The 16,027-nt window shown below is 38.1% G+C and overlaps 1 protein-coding gene across 2 annotated transcripts in view; it reads left to right on the forward strand.

The window, feature by feature from the left end:
* The first annotated feature begins 626 nt into the window (after positions 1-626).
* Positions 627-16,027, forward strand: part of pde4dip (phosphodiesterase 4D interacting protein) — a 113,572-nt gene continuing 98,171 nt past the window's right edge. The window contains exon 1 of one of the 2 annotated variants that reach the window (XM_080887865.1): positions 627-645. The gene's annotated coding sequence lies outside the window, so the exon portion shown is untranslated. Of the gene's footprint in view, positions 646-11,646; positions 11,715-16,027 lie in introns of those variants that run through there. The other variant, XM_080887874.1, reaches the window with a different exon arrangement.

The raw sequence follows: 16,027 nt of genomic DNA on the forward strand, positions 1-16,027 counted from the left end.
CTCCCCCATTACCACCGCTCCTCCTCCACCCGTCACCCTCACCCACCCACCCACCCACCCCCATCTTAGCAGCACATCTGGAGCTCATTACAGCGGAGACAGTAAGAGCGAGGGAGGGGTGAGGAGTCTGCATGCAGAGTGTGTATGTGCAAGAGAGCGGGAAAGAGAGCGTTACTTAACTCGGCTCCTTTGAAACATCCATCTTTTTTCTTCCTTTGTTCCTTTCTCCTTTTGCTTTTTTCTCCTTGACTTTTGCATTTCACCTTCTTTTCTTTGCTTCCTGCCCCTCACTCTCTGCCTGGAGTAAGCTTTGTTCTGCCATCAGTGCCACATGATCACAAATACTTTATTAATGAGTGGTTTTGGAAAAGAGCTCAACACAAAAAATAGAAAATCTCCAAGCAGTCTGAGTGAAATACTGCACAGCTGTTAACAGTGTGTGGTTTGGGTGAACAACCAAAAGAATGTCCTGAGATGTGGAGTTTCCACGCAAGTCAAGTTGACTGAGAGGTTGCACTATTTGTGTGATTAAGTCACTATTATTACACACTTTTCATAAACACAGATGCAAGCTCGACTACACCCTCTGTTGGATTGGAAAGGAAACATAATTAACTTCAAGCTGCCATCCCAAGGCTAACATTGGTGAGCATATGAACTGTTCTTGCATTGCCAACGAGTGGTTGTTTTCCTTTTCTTTACAATCTGTCTGCTTTTTCCCCATAAAAACGATGCTTGCTTTTACTGATTAACACGTGTTATTTGTGAAGCCTGTGCTTCCACCAGAAGGCATTTAACCTGAAGAGGTAGCCCTCACTTTTGCACATTTGACCATCATTTGTATTATGTGCAATAACTTCAGGATGGAGTTGATGGAATGTTCTTCAAAATTTTACTCAAGTACCTTATTCAAATTGTACTTTCTGTTACTACATGCCGGAAAATTGACAGCTTTGCTTTTATGCTCAGGTCTCTCTTAAACACAACAGAGCTTTGAGTTTTCAGTATAGGTTTCTGCATCTCTCTGTAGTCTTATCCATCTCAGAGTTTTCATGCGAGCGCAGTCACCGAGCATAATACGAGATGCTGTTTTGTTTGGGGTGGGGTTTTTTTACATTCAAGAAGAATTTCAGCCGAGTGAAACTGTCTGGACTAATGGTAGTTCTCAATCTTTCTCTCTAGGTGGAGAAAAAGAGAACATGAGTAAAACCTTTGGCTTGTTTGATCTGACGACGAGTAAACAAGTCAAAGGTTTTTGTAGCTCATCTAAACCTTTTTATGTCTGGAGGGCAAACTGAGTCAGCATGCCTGAAACATTTCCAATAATTCCTGTTTGCTCATGAAAACTGTGCACACACAGGAGCATAAGTCATAGCCGATACAAAGGGTGGTGGATGTTACTTTGTTTTAGTTAAGATTGTTGTCCTTATCTTCTGGTATCTGGCACATCTAATCATTTGCTCAGGCATCTTGCACTGTCTTATTTCCTTGTAGTGATCACAGATTTGAACTTGGGGATTGCAGTGTTATTGTTACATACAGGGGTGATGGTCAATGCTCCAAAAATAAGAGTTAACCTTTAAATCCAAAACTCCAAATGAAAGGCTTTCTGCACAGATCCTGGGTTTTCCCATGCTGCAGTTAACATAGTAACAAAGATAGTTTTTGTCTCCTCCTGGATCTAACTTAATTATGGTGTGATAAATGCTTCTGGCTCAACTTAAATAGCTGTTTGGACTATTTTGGTCCTGGATGAATTAGCATTTTAATTCTCTAAGCCCTTCTGAGGTCCAGCAGGGAAACAACCAAAACAACAATTATGGTGAGTGACGTGACGTGAGCTCTGAGACGCCATCGTTGTATAATCATCGGCAGAGCTCATATTCCCTTATGGCACATGAACTATTTAAAGGAGTTTGTCAATTACTTACAGGAAGTTCAGCCTCTCGCAGCTGAACAAATGTATGACCTGGGAAATATGACAGAAGTCTCAAGAGCACAAACATTTACTGAGCACAGGGAATATTACATTATTCATCGAACAGGCCTCGTAACACATTTGTGTTTTTACTTCTCGCTGCCTTTAAAACCGTCTTTCACGATAGAAGTAAAGCAGCTAAGCACTTTAAAAGACGACGTTATCAGATTATATCAGATTGTAAGATTACAAGCAGAAAGAGGGAGTGGGCTGTGTATCTCATGTGCATGTCTGCGCGTGTGTGTATATGTGTATCCATATGTGTAAATGCACCAGTATGATTGCATTTTCAGATCACTTTGCATGACGGCATAAAAAAGTTGTGGTTCAATGCAAAAAAAAACCCCTTGAAATTCTAATATATAAAAATTTCACGATTGGATTTTTTTTAGTACTTTTACTTAAAAGTAAAGCTGCCATAGTTGCACCTAAACAGGAACTCAGATTATTAAATGTCTCACTCCCTCTGCTGGACACTGAGAGAATGCACAGCTGCGACACAGCCAGGAAAAACAGTAATCTCAGCTGCTCCATAAGTAATAAGTGTTCGTGCTGATATAAACACATAAATCAAAACATTAAATGAAATCTAAAATCCGAACCACCTATAACTCAAAATAAAAAATAGGTTAATTTCTTAAAATAAATATGGTGCATTTTGTGTATTCTCAACAAGGTTTTTTAAAAAATGCAACGCAAAATCAAGGATAATGAAACTAGAACATTTTAAATGTTTGTACAGTTGTTCAACCATCAAATTTAATCGCAGAAACTGATTTAAAGTAAAGCTAATTTAATTTTTCTTAATGGTCTTCAGAAATTCAAATCTAGCTTGAATCAGACATAGATCTTCACAAGAAATCAGAAAATTCAAGTGAAAAAACTAAAACTAAAAAACATGAAAAATGAGCACAAATTTGGAAGCATTCCAGTATAGTGCAATCAATACACTTTTTGTCTTTTGGGCTGATTTAGCTGGGCTAAAACTAAGAAAGCTGTGAGGAGACGTGCACCCCGTTCTGTGATTCTTCCCATCACACCCAATCCATGTTCCTCTGTGTTCCTGACTGAAATAGAGAACAGTAAACCTCCTCAGCTATCTGTAGCAGTTTTCTTTAATGGGCCTCGTGGTGGCCAGTTAGAGATGATTTGAAGAAACATGATCCTGGAGCTGGATCACATCAACTAAATGTTGGCACATCATATGGGTCTGGGCACGCATGAGGATGTAGGAGTAAGCGATAGAGAAATGTCTGTTTTTGGAGAGTGTTTGTGTATGTAGGTGTGCGTGTATGTGTGCGTGTGTGTGTGCAAATCAAAGTATAAAGAGAGCTGCAATTTAAGCACAAGTCTTTAGATCTGTGCCTGAACTTTAGGCAAGGTTTCTTTTTCTCATTTGAAGGCAGGTTTAGTTTTCTGTAACAGTTTGGCTCAGCTGGAGCCTGTGTGTGTATGTAGGTGTGTAAGTGCAATCAGCACTATATAAATGGAAGTGAGCTCCAAAATGAATATCATTGTCACATCTCATGCCAGAGCAAATTCTCCATCCAAAACGAACAATTTGGAGCCTACGCCTGCCATGGAAAATCTGCCTTCAATTTTCCCAGTGGTGGCGGTGTGCGCAGTCGCCCCTCAGACTCTTTTTTTCCACTTTCACACACATACATTGACTTCACAAACCAAAGACCAGGCTTTCTTTTCCCTCACACACACAATGACTTGTTGATCCAGTTGGCCTGCAGCAAGTGGACCCCACAGTTTATTTTTTTTTCAATTATCCATTTAGCGTAAGTGGCACTCGGCTGATGGGCAGCACGCCGAGAGGAAATGTTTGTATTGTCCTTATTTAACAATGGTGTTTAAACTAATACCTGATTAGCAAGAGTGAATCACCTTTGGGAAATAGATTTTTAACACTGCTCTGTTTCTTTTCTTTTACTTATAGTAATGACCCATCAGAATTTCTTCAAAACAATGTATACACTTTTTCTCTTCCTGACATACTATGTGTGTCTATGTGTGCTGGCCTGTCTTGGATCCAATTGTCACCACTTAATCCAGAATTATTGGGAGAGACCACATTAATGCCTTGATGCAACGTCTTCTGAAGCCCTGTTTGATTATGAAGGCTACGCAATCCCCCCATTTAACAGCACAAGAGGGCTCGAGAAGGGCTCAAAATGATGTGAATCATATGCCATGGCCTACACAATCACAAGATGAACTCCATTTGGAGACTGTGGGTTAACATGTTAGACAGCACCATCGTTAAAACAATAATTGGAAGAATGGTTTCCGTTCCACGAGTAGAAGTTGTTTTTTTTTTTAAAAAAGGACTGAAATCGTTCATGAGCAATTTTTGAATTTCACTGAGTTCAAGTATTTATCATTAAGTAGAGATTTTCTTTTTTAGTTTGGAAAATAGTGTTTTAACTTAAAGGCAATTAAACGATGAGTTTATGTAACTCAAATAGTGTTTGCGAAGAATGTTGGAGTCACTCCAGTGAAACGCCAAATACAGGCAGATATATGGACTCTCTACTTGAACTTTTTTTTTTTTTTGAGCGACTGAGCAGCTATGTAACATGTGTTTGTAATAAGGGAGCCACCTGTGGGCCGGCAGAGTTGAGGTGGTGATGAATATCAGTGCCAGGCTGGGACAAGCAGCATATTTCCTTCAGCAGTAAAGCTTTTGATCACTCCATCAGCTCTGGGCGCAGGAATGAGCTAATATTAACAGTCAGCTGAAATGTCCTAACGTGAGTAGGAGCGTTACACGCAATTATGACTAATTCAAACAAACAGAGCAGGAAACTGCAGAAAGGTCCAAATATTCTCTACAAAAGAGCAAGCAGACGTAAACGTAACGTCACTCATCAACACATCTACACACCCATTTACCTCACACAGCATTTGAGTTTCCCTTAAATAAACCTCATAAGTAGCTTTAAATAAAAAAAAGACTAATTTGCAGATTACATTCATATATCTTGTAGTTGTCTGTTGACCTCATGGATGTAATCACCGAGACCATGTAAAACAGGCATTCCACAAGGACTAGTCATGTTTATTGTTTAAGGTATCCAAGTATTTGTCCCCCTTCCTTTTTTGTTGCGTATTTGTCACATACATGGTTCAGATCATCAAACAAATTTTGACAAAGATACAAAAGAATGAAAACTGCAGTTTTAAACCTAATGACTGGTTGTGATGGCCAAACCCATGGCCACACTCTAAAGTCGGTAACTTTTGTATTTTCATTCATTTGAACATAGTAATACATTTTAGTTGCCAATAACTTCATTGATTGGTTTGGATACATTTTGTTCTATTTGTAAGCGCGCACATTTAGTTTACTTATGTATTCATACTACTTAATTTCTTTGCTTTCTGACTAACTTTTGTCTTTTTATTTCTTACCTGCCATCATCCCTGGGAGTTGCTGGACAAAAGATGGTAGCCAGGGTTTGAAACCATTAAATACAAAGGAAGATAATTGGACCACACCACCACTTCCTGCTGAAGGGGGGAATGTGTGTTTTCTTTACTTTAAAAACAAAGTATTTGTATTTAATTAAATATTTGAGTTTAGGGTTTAATGGGGTTTTTGAGTTTCTTCTTTAGTGTTTAGTTTATTAACAAACTAGATTGTACTGCATCGTTTGTGATTTATGATTGTGTTTGTTTGTTACCCCTCATGTGTCACAATGGTCTGATCAGCCATTATATATACCCTAGTATGTCATTTCATGTTTAGGTCGATTATGTATGTTTGGGCAGTCATTTGGTTTGTTAAGTTTGCAGTCTTTGCCTGAGTTCAGTTTTGTTTCTTTGACCTCTTTTATGAGCTCAACATTTATTAGTCTTGTAAATATAATTTTTGGGGGTTAAATAAATGGAAACTATATTTTTCTAATAATTCCTGGGACTCCTCCTGTTTTTCAACTCGGTCCATCACACTGGTTGTGCCTCCGGTTATTGCTGCTTGACAGCAAGTACTGCAATCAAGGATTCGTGATAGCTGGCAATGAGTCTTTAAGATCGCTGTCGAGGAATTTTTGGCCACCCTTCCTTGCCGAATTGTTTTAATTCAGTCACACTGGAGTTTTTGGGCATGAATGGCCTACTTAAGGTCATGCCAAGGCATCTCACTCTGATTTAAATCCAGATTTTTATTCATTTATTTTATTAATACATTTAGCCATTCAGAGGTAGACTTTTTGGTGTGATTCAGATCATTATCCATCTACATAACCCATCTCCGTTTGCACATCAGACCACAAACTGATGGTCAGAAATTCTCCTTCAAGAATTTCTAGTAGAGAGCAGAATTTAACCATTCTTAGCCACCAGCACGTTTGATTGTTGGTAGGATTTTCTTATCATGAAAAGCTGTGTTTGTGTTCCACCTTCCACCAGGTGGAACAGGACAAACCAAAAATCTCAACTTTTGTCTTGTCAGTCGACAGAATATTTCCCCAAAAGTCTGTGTCATGATCTAGATACTTTTTGGCAAATGTGAGGCAAGTCTGTGTTCGTTTTGGTTAATAGTGGTTTAACGTTTAACATTATGCAATCCATGGATGCTGTTTTTGCCCATTCCCTTTGTTGTTGTTGAAACCTGAACCTTAACTGAGGCTGTTCTGGGTATTTTGGTGTGACCCCCTGGATGAGTTGTTTATGCCCTCTTTTTTTACTTTGATAGGCCGGCCACTAGTGGGAAAGTTCACCACTGTTACAAGTTTTCTCAATTAGTGGATATTGGCTCTCACTGTGGTTTTTTGGGGAATCAAGAAATATATTTTTTAGCCTTTCTAGATGCCAATGAATTTGTTTCTCACCTCTTCTCTGTTTTCTTTAGATCGCGGGATAATGTGTTGCTTTTTGAGATCTTTTAGTCTACTTCAGGTTCCTGGTTGTGTTTGAATGATTTCTTGATCAGCAAACAGGCCTGAGTGTGGCTAGTGAAACTAAACTCAGCTTTTCAGAAAGTTTTGTTAATTACAGTTAATTCATGATTTAGATTTGGATACCTTTACTCCCTTAATAAATAAAATCATTTAAAAGTTGCATGTTGTGTTAACGTCTAATATTAAAATTTGTTTGATAATCTTAAACATGTGTGGTAAAAAATTATAAATCAAGAAAAGCATGAAATTCACAGCACTGTATATAATTGAAATTTGGGTACTGCATAGAAATTTGGTGAAATGTACAGTGATGAGACCATTTATTTCTGGCAGTTCTGCTGTGACCATACCACGCTTTAGCTACGCTACTGTCATAGTTTTTGTAACAGCTGCATTCAGTAAGCAGATTCAAACAACTGATAACTGACAGGAGGAGGCGCAGATAGATCGGTTACTGCTTTAACTGTCTCTGTGTCTGCCCTCACAAGCCATCTCTCCAGAGTATAAGCCAGTTAGCCGCTTGGCATGAAGTGTATTATTCTCTGCTTTGATAAAAATGTTATTTTCCACGAACTTTTGAAGTACCTTTATGATATGAGTATAGTGTTCCCCTTCTCAAGAAGATTAGTATCCAGGTAGACAAATATATTCAGGAAATCTCTGAGAAGGTCATGGACCATGACCTGTAAGACAGCAGAAGTGTGATCTGGTTTAGTCCTCAAATCTATACATGGACATAATATAGCTCCCCACCTGCTGGGGAGGATGAGGGTCGGATGACTCCAGCATCAAGTGAGTCCTTGATACATGGTTAGATGTTCAGGGCCTGAGAGGCTATAAAATGATTGGAGGGAATCAGTGTCCAGGAAGGAAGTCAGTGGCACAGTCATATGTCCAATGTCGGAGTAAGGCTAAAGCTTTTTCCTTGTTGAAACCTCTTTCATTATACAGCTCAGGACCAAGACAATACTCAGATGGCAAATGATCATGTTGCTTTTGATCGTTTGCCTATGGGCAGAATTGCTGACTGTAGGCAGAGGAAAGAACAGTAAGAGCTTTAGCTTTCATTTTTTTAATTTTTCCGGTTAATGTGAGTCTCAAACTAAGGATATCCAAGAATATTTTCTGCAGTGGAAGAAGCCTACAAGAAGAATTGTTGTTGAGTGTAGCAGATAGTAGCTGACGGTAGCATGTGGGGTTGTTCGTCTTTAGGAACAGTCTCACACGCACACCAGTATCCCCATGGCTTAGGCGGGAATTGGATTTTGTCAATGTGGACACTAAGACCTTAAAATCCTTGGGCTCATCACAGGAAGCTAATTCACCTTTTACCCACAGAGAATTATAGACCATCACTCTGAGAGCCTTTAACTTCCAGCCAGTCTCTGCCACAGCTACAGCTACTGCCCTGACATAGACTAAACAAACATCAGCCTTCTACTCTCGAAATAAATGATCAAAAAAAAGATTTGAATGATAAATTGTTTATATGATACTGATTGAATGAGATTGGTACACAAATATGATTCTCCCCACTTGACTGTCCAGCCTCACAACAGTGCAGTAGGATATTTTAATATATTCATCAACGAAACCCATTAGCTCAAGCAGATTGTCCCAAGCGGTCCTAAGCTGGCTGGATGATGGTGAGGATGACACGTATTCCTAAACAGAAGCGCCCGGTACACCACCAACTCATTCAGTTCTGAGATATGTGAAGATAGAGACACCAGCAACTATAGTCTTGTCTTCCAGGGGCCAGAACAGGTGACACTGAAGAAAATGGCTCAGGGTAAATGAACATTCTGTAAAATTATAGTTTATGTCGGCAGTAATGACAATCGAAACATGACCAATCGAAAAAACAACATGGAATTGATGTGTGACTTTGCAAAAACAATGTTGGACTCTGTAGTTTGCTCTGGTCTCTACCCCAAACAGACCAGTGACATGTTTAGCCTCATTTTCTCCTTAAATTGCTGGCTGAGTGATGTCCAAAAATGACATGGGCTTTTTAGATAAATGGGAATCTTTCTGGGGAAACTTGGTTATATTAGATGGCATCATCCCAGTTTGGATGGAGCAGCTCTCATTTCTAAAAATCTGAACAAATGTACTAAACCACAAAGCAGAGTTGCAGTCTTACACGCCTCTCTGCAGCTTCTCTCTTCTGGTCTCACCTGAAACCCCATCCCCTTAGACTGTGTCTGCTCCCAAACAGACAAAAAACAAACTAAAAACCAGCAAAAAACAACTTAAACATAAAAAACAGGACAATACAGCATCCACATCTGCACCAAAGCGTAAAACAGTGAAATGTGGATTATTAAACATCACCTCTCTCTCTTCCAAGTCCCTATTAATACATGTTTTAATCACTTATCAACAATTTTTTGGCAACAATCCCCCACCTCAGCTTGTAAATCAAGTAAAGAAGCAGAAAGAGTTATAATCCATTTAAAAGCCTGAGACTTAGCCTTGTCCACTCCAGCTGGAAAACTCAAAATCCAGTTCTATTTGATATTATCTATCGTCCACCTGGGCCTTACACAGAGATTTTGTCTTAATTCTCAGACTTCTTATCTGATTTAGTGCTCAGCTCGGATAATATAATTATTGTGGGTGATTTTAACATCCATGTAGATGCTAAAAATGACAGCCTCAGCATGGCATTTAATCTGTTATTAGACTCAACTGGCTTCTTTCAAAAGGTAAAAGAGCCCTCCCACCACTTTAATCACACTCTGTCCTGTTCTAACTTATGGCATAGAAACTGAACATTTAACAATATTTCCTAAACTGTCTTTGTTCTGATTATTTCCTGATAACATTTCAATTTACAATATTGGATTACACAGCAGTAGGAAGTAGATTTCATCACAGCAGATGTCTTCCTCAAAGTGCTGTAACTAAGTTTAAGGAAATAATTCATCCACAGCTCTCTTCTTCATTGCTTTGTGCCAACACAGTGCAGAGCTACGCTACTCCCACAGAGGTTGATTATTTTGTGCCACACTTCTTCACTGTTTACAACTCTAGATACTGTAAAAAAATTAGAGCCTCAAATCAGAAGTACTTGACTCCCTGGTATAACTCTCAAACACACTTTAAAGTGGAAAACTGGTAAGCTGGAGAGTAAATAGTATCTCACTAAATTAGAAAAGCATCATTTAGCACAAAAAGCCAGTTTGCTGCTCTACAAAAAGCCCTCTGTAAATCTGGGACATCTTATTATTATTTTCTTTTAAAGTCTAGCTTTAATATTCTTTTCATTCATCTGTCCATTCATTTTTATCACACGCGTTTTGAACTATAGTTTTGTTTAGCTATAGTTTAATTCAGTTCAATTTTATATATTCATTTATTTATTTATTGTTAATATACAAATTTAATGCATGTATTTAATTATTTGTTGCTATTAATCTTTGTCTCTCTTCAACAGTATGTCTTTGTCCTGTCTTCATCTACTCACACCCAACCGGTCACACCAGATGCCTTATTCTGTTGGATGCTTCATCTTCATCACTTCATCTCAAGTCAAATCAGATTTTTTTTGCTCAACCATTTAATATTTGCTTAAAACTTTTGTGGTCTTGAGTATTGGCTAATTAAAATATGAAAATAAAAATAAAATAAAATTCCTGCATTCCTGTAAAGCTCCATATTTGAGCACACCCTAATTTTTTTTTAAAAACATTCTCATTCCAAAATATAACTTTTCTGACAATTTCTGAATAATATATATAGTCATATTTAACAATAAAACAAAAAATAAAAAGGAAGAATGGCGTCTGTAGCTTGAATACATGTGGCACACGTGGAATGTATGGAACACATCCCTTTTTTCATCTGAGCACATGTCATGAAATAAAAACACATTGAGGAGTAACTGAAAGAACGTATGTGCACATAAACACCACACAACGGAAATACACGATTTTACATGACTGTACATCAACTGTGGAATGTAATGCATTATTTGGCCACTAGGTGACATAACATCAATGGCTCGCACAGACTAGTTTGAAGCAAAAACCAGGACAGATTTAAAGGAAATTTCAAATCAAAAAAAGGGAAAATCACTCATATAAACACACAGAGGGAAACACATGTAATGACCTTGTTATTTTATTGTGGAGATGAGGACAGGAAAAAGACAGGAAAAGAAAAGCTCGGTTCATACTCTGTCTGTTCTATAGCCTACATTTAGTTTTACCTTTCACGGTGAATTTTCATTTTAGTAGACTTTTGTAAGTTTTGTAACATTTAAATTCGGACAGCTGTCTCACTTATCGATATCTCACATGCCTTAATAGTATTCAGTTGTAATATGCATTTCTTATCCTTATTCATGTCTCTTATGGTAATAGCGTGCCTCTTGACATGCTGCCAGTCTGTCTAAAAGAATATGTCATCTATCCAAGCAAAGCATTGTTTTTTTTGCACATGTTTTACCCCTCACCTCGCAACTCCCCGCATTGACGAGCCGGTCACATGGTTTCCTTGGACGTCTGCGGGAAGGGGGGGACACAATCTGCGGGCATAAAAATGAAAATCCAGAATACCCTAATGGAGGGGGCCGGGGGTGTGTGTGTGGGGAGGGGAGGGAGGGGGCGCTTAACCGACCAATGAGCTGCAACGGGAGCATTAGTGGTGGCGTCATAGCAGCAGCATCTCTGACTCCAGATTGAGGTGACTCCTGCAACCATGACCGGATGATGAAGGGGTAATAAACGGATACCGATGATGATGTGCTCGTGGAGGTGAAGAAGAAGATGGCTAAAGAGAGATGCTGCTGTCACCGCAACATACGACTTACATACGAGGTAGTCACGCATCGTCTATTTCTGTTTGTGCTGTAATGTAGAACCGGTTTGGCGGAATAACAGTAATAAAGATGGAGACACTTATTCTCGTGTAACTGAAAACAAATTTAGAGGAAATGCAGTGCATAAGAACGCAATGTGTCGTTATATACCCGCCCAGCAGGCATATTATGTTGTAAACCAAAATCCAGTGTTGATGCTGTCAGGTGGTGATAAGCATCTGATTGGTCCGCAGGAGGTCTGGGACTGTTATTAGTCAATAACTGTTTCCTGTTCCTAAGTGATTTATTGATTTCTGAGCTATATGATTTTCATTAGCAGTCTCAGCACAGAGCTCTTCCTCTACTGTAGCTTTCCATCTAAAGGGCAGTACTTGTGATTTTTCCATCTCTTGAATGAATTACTTCTCTCCAACAAGTTTCTAGGCTTTCTCAAGTGTTTTTTAGATAGAAGACAGAGAATAAAGGAAAAGCAAATTCACATATTTCAATGACTGTTCTGACTGGCAGTGCTGATGTAATTTATGCAATATTTTACATTTATATCAAAAATATTTAGACAATAGTTTGAAAGTTAGATTGCAATTGTACATGTATGCTGATCTCATTATATATAGAATGTGGTCACTCTGATTAGGCTGAATATGCTACATTCTTTCCAATCACATGACAAAGTCCTTTTTGATCAGGTCCTGTGATGTGTTAAAGATCAAATGCTATCATATTATCCCAATTGAATCCTTTGCTCTCCAATTGCAGGCCAGAGTTTCTAAACGTATGATTCCAAGCACACAAACAAGATATCAGGCCCTCTCCTGTGGAACTAGCTCCCAGTCTAGGTTTTGGTGACAGACATCATGTCTACTCTTAAGACAGGGCTTACAGTTAGTTTTGGATTAGGTGACCACAAACCAACATTATTACAGTTTTTGTTTTCTCTAGATTATAGGATCATCACTTTAAATATAACACATTTAAAATTCAATTAATTACATTTTATTTATTTTGAGCAAAATCATGGCAACAGCCCCTAAAATGATAAAATGGTTTAATTCTACACATTTTTATGCAGGTTTTTTTGTTTAACCCACCGAATTAAAGCTGAAAGTCTGAGCTGAGTTGTTTCATTTAAAATTCATTGTGGTAATATACAGAACCAAAAAGGTTGTCTCTGTCTGTCCAAACATTTATGGACCTAACTGTAAGTGGAGTTTTCAGGTATCTGTACTTTACTTTAGTAGTTATTTTTACTTTTTACTTTTACTCCCTACATTTTAAACAAATGTATGTACTTTCTACTCCATATATTAACAGACTTTGCACTTACATCTACTCATGTTGTCATTCAGTGATTCAGGCATAACATTCATTACTTTAAGGACCACTTTTGTGTGTTAGATGAAGATAAACTCAAGCTGTACATTTACTGTAGTACTGTGCTAAAGGTAATAAAAATCTTTTACCTTTTCACTGTTGTAAAGGGTAAAAGGATAGGATAAAATACTTTTTACTTTAATTAAATCAATTAATTAATTTTTTTAACATTTTTATTTGCATCTTCAACTGAAAACCCAAAAGTGCAGCAAGTTCTCAGTTAAACAAATATTTACTATTCATGTACTTTGTTAGGTGTATTTTACACATGTATTTCATTTGCTGACACTTCCACGTGTAAGTGGGATGCATTTATCCAAAAGTCAGTTTTGCAAATAAGAAAGAAAAAAAACCTGTCAATTTTGTGTAATGTTTGTTAATGTTTAATGACTGAGCATTATGTCACTTGTAGCTTAGATTTGTGATATTTGAGCCAAACCATCACACTGAGTTATTGATTATTTATAAAGTAGTTTTTCAAAATATGCGCTTTGGATGGGGGAGGGCTAATAAAAGCATTTGTCTTCTGGCTAAATTTGAGTGAAAACACCTGGGAAAATAATGTCCACATGCTCAAACTGTTGATCAGCTATTTTATGATGTTGATTTCTATCGTGAAACATTCTTCGTTTTTTAACAGTACACACCAGTGAATTCTCTTGGATGAAATAAAAAGACAAAAACAAACTGTCATTCAAAGTCTTTCTGGCAGATTTTTGGCCTTTAAACACTCTTCAAGATCGTCATTCACAGCTTGTACATAAACTGCTGAATTAACTGGACAGCAACATCCTCCCAGCACAGTACACAGACCCTGCATCTAATAAGACAGAGAGTGAAGGTCTGTGCCTCATTCTCTACTCATGGTGAAGAAAGATTCACAAAACACTAATAAATCTCTTGTGCGGGACTAAATATTTGCATTCATTTAATAAAAAAGAAAGATGTTTACATACATCACCAGAGCATTCTCATTCCCAACGCGTAACATACAGACGATTTGTCACATATGTATCAGATTTAGATAACAGCTCAAATGGAGTCCTGACAAACTTACTCAAGTCCACTGAAGATAAAGTTCTTAAAAATACAACTTTTTGATCATATTTTTTCTACATACTTTACTACTAAAGGTATTTTTGACTGCGTTGATGGTCAGCTTTGTCAGTCACAGCTCTAGTTGTCTGAGCACTGTCCAGCATCGGGGTGGCTGTAGCTCAGGAGATAGAGCAGGTTATCTACAAACTGGTAGGTTGGTGGTTCCATCCCTCACTGCTCTGTTTGCCTAATATGCATGGGAAAGATGTTAACAGCAAGTTGCTCTCTGATTGCTCTCTGCATGCTCTCGGCATGAGGATGTGTGTAAATGTTAGACAGAAAGAATAGTTTGAATGAGGCATGTTGAATAAAGCACTTTGAGTACTGAGGTGGAGTACGATATGCAAACCAGTTCATTTATAATGGTCCAGTGTTTCGAATTTTTGTTGTGGAATAATGAAATGTTCTTTTGACATGTTTTTATTGGAGATTCAGTACCGGAATTCCAGGAGCGTGACCACGCCTCCAAACACGCTCCTTCCAGTTGTCATCTATATATGTTTCCCCAGTTCTACAAGCTGTTCATTCTCATTTGCCCCACCATCCTGCCCCTTTTCAATTCTTTAACTTCTTCACTTCCATTTGGTACATGGGGACCTGCCAGGCCCCTTCGAGGCCTTCCCCAAACCGCAGCTCAATTCATGTCCAAGCCATTCACCTTTACCTACTAAAATGCTGCCAAACCTAAAATGAGGATGTGGGCCCAGTGAATTATAACATATGTATATTATTTTCTAGTGCTTCTGAGTTTGATTATTTGCCGCTCTTGATTTCTTGTTTAGTTATGTCAGTTCCCTGTGATGTCCAGTCTATCCGAGTCTCATCTCTGTGTCTTGTCCTCAGTGCCTGCTGTTGGAATTCAGTCTTGCTTCAATGTTAGTTTAGCTTATGTCAATTTTTTGCTTCTGGTCTTTGTTTCATCTTCCCTCATAACCTTATGCTGCATGCTCATCTGTCTGTGTTTTTCTCTGGTCCTAGTTTATCAGTCTGTTTTGCCCATCCGCTGCTCTGTTATTATTTTTGTTAACTCAGTCTGCTGCCTGCAATTAAGATGTGTTTAAATTTAGTTCTGGTCTGATGAGTCCTACATTGGGTTTTCAATTTAATTACTTTGAACATCTTTCAAATAAGTATGAAAGAACAAATCGAGTAACACACTGTCAGAGGTTTACTTGCAAAAAAACAGATACAATACAAAATACATACTTCCAGCCTTGATCACAGGTGCATGTCATGGCAAAGCCAATCACATGTAAGCATATATCATAGTAGTAATTAGTAACATGTTGTATCACATAGTTGCTGCTCATACAAATGTCACGTTCAACAACATCCCAAATATGCTCCACTGGACTGAGATCTGGTGATTATGGAGACCAGTAGGGTTGTGTTTCTCCAAACTTCTATTGTGGAATTTTGGTGAAAAATCTGTGCAAAATATAGCCTCCATATCCTGTTCTTAGATAACAGTAGTGACCAACAGTGTGGTCTGCTGTACCAGTCTGATTCAAGGTCAGATACTTTCAGAAATGCTCTTCTGCTTACATTTTTCTAACAAGCGACTGAGTTACTGTTGCCTTTCTATCAGCTCGAAATTCTCCACTGAAAAAATGAGAGCAGCCCATCTGGCATCAAGAACCATGTCACTTTCACTCCCCTTTCTTCCTAATGCTTGGTTTGAACTTCAGCAGGCTGTCTCTGCCATGTCTACATGCAATTTAGTAAAGTTTAAAAGAAATGCTTCACATTTCCTTTCTGTGTTTGAACACTTTTTATTTTTGCAATACTCTTTCTAAAGTCAGTAAGGTTTTGATTAAAGTAAAAAAAAAATTATTCACTGTA

Source organism: Rhamphochromis sp. 'chilingali' (genome assembly GCF_963969265.1).
Source record: "Rhamphochromis sp. 'chilingali' genome assembly, chromosome: 7".
Lineage (NCBI taxonomy): Eukaryota > Metazoa > Chordata > Actinopteri > Cichliformes > Cichlidae > Rhamphochromis > Rhamphochromis sp. 'chilingali'.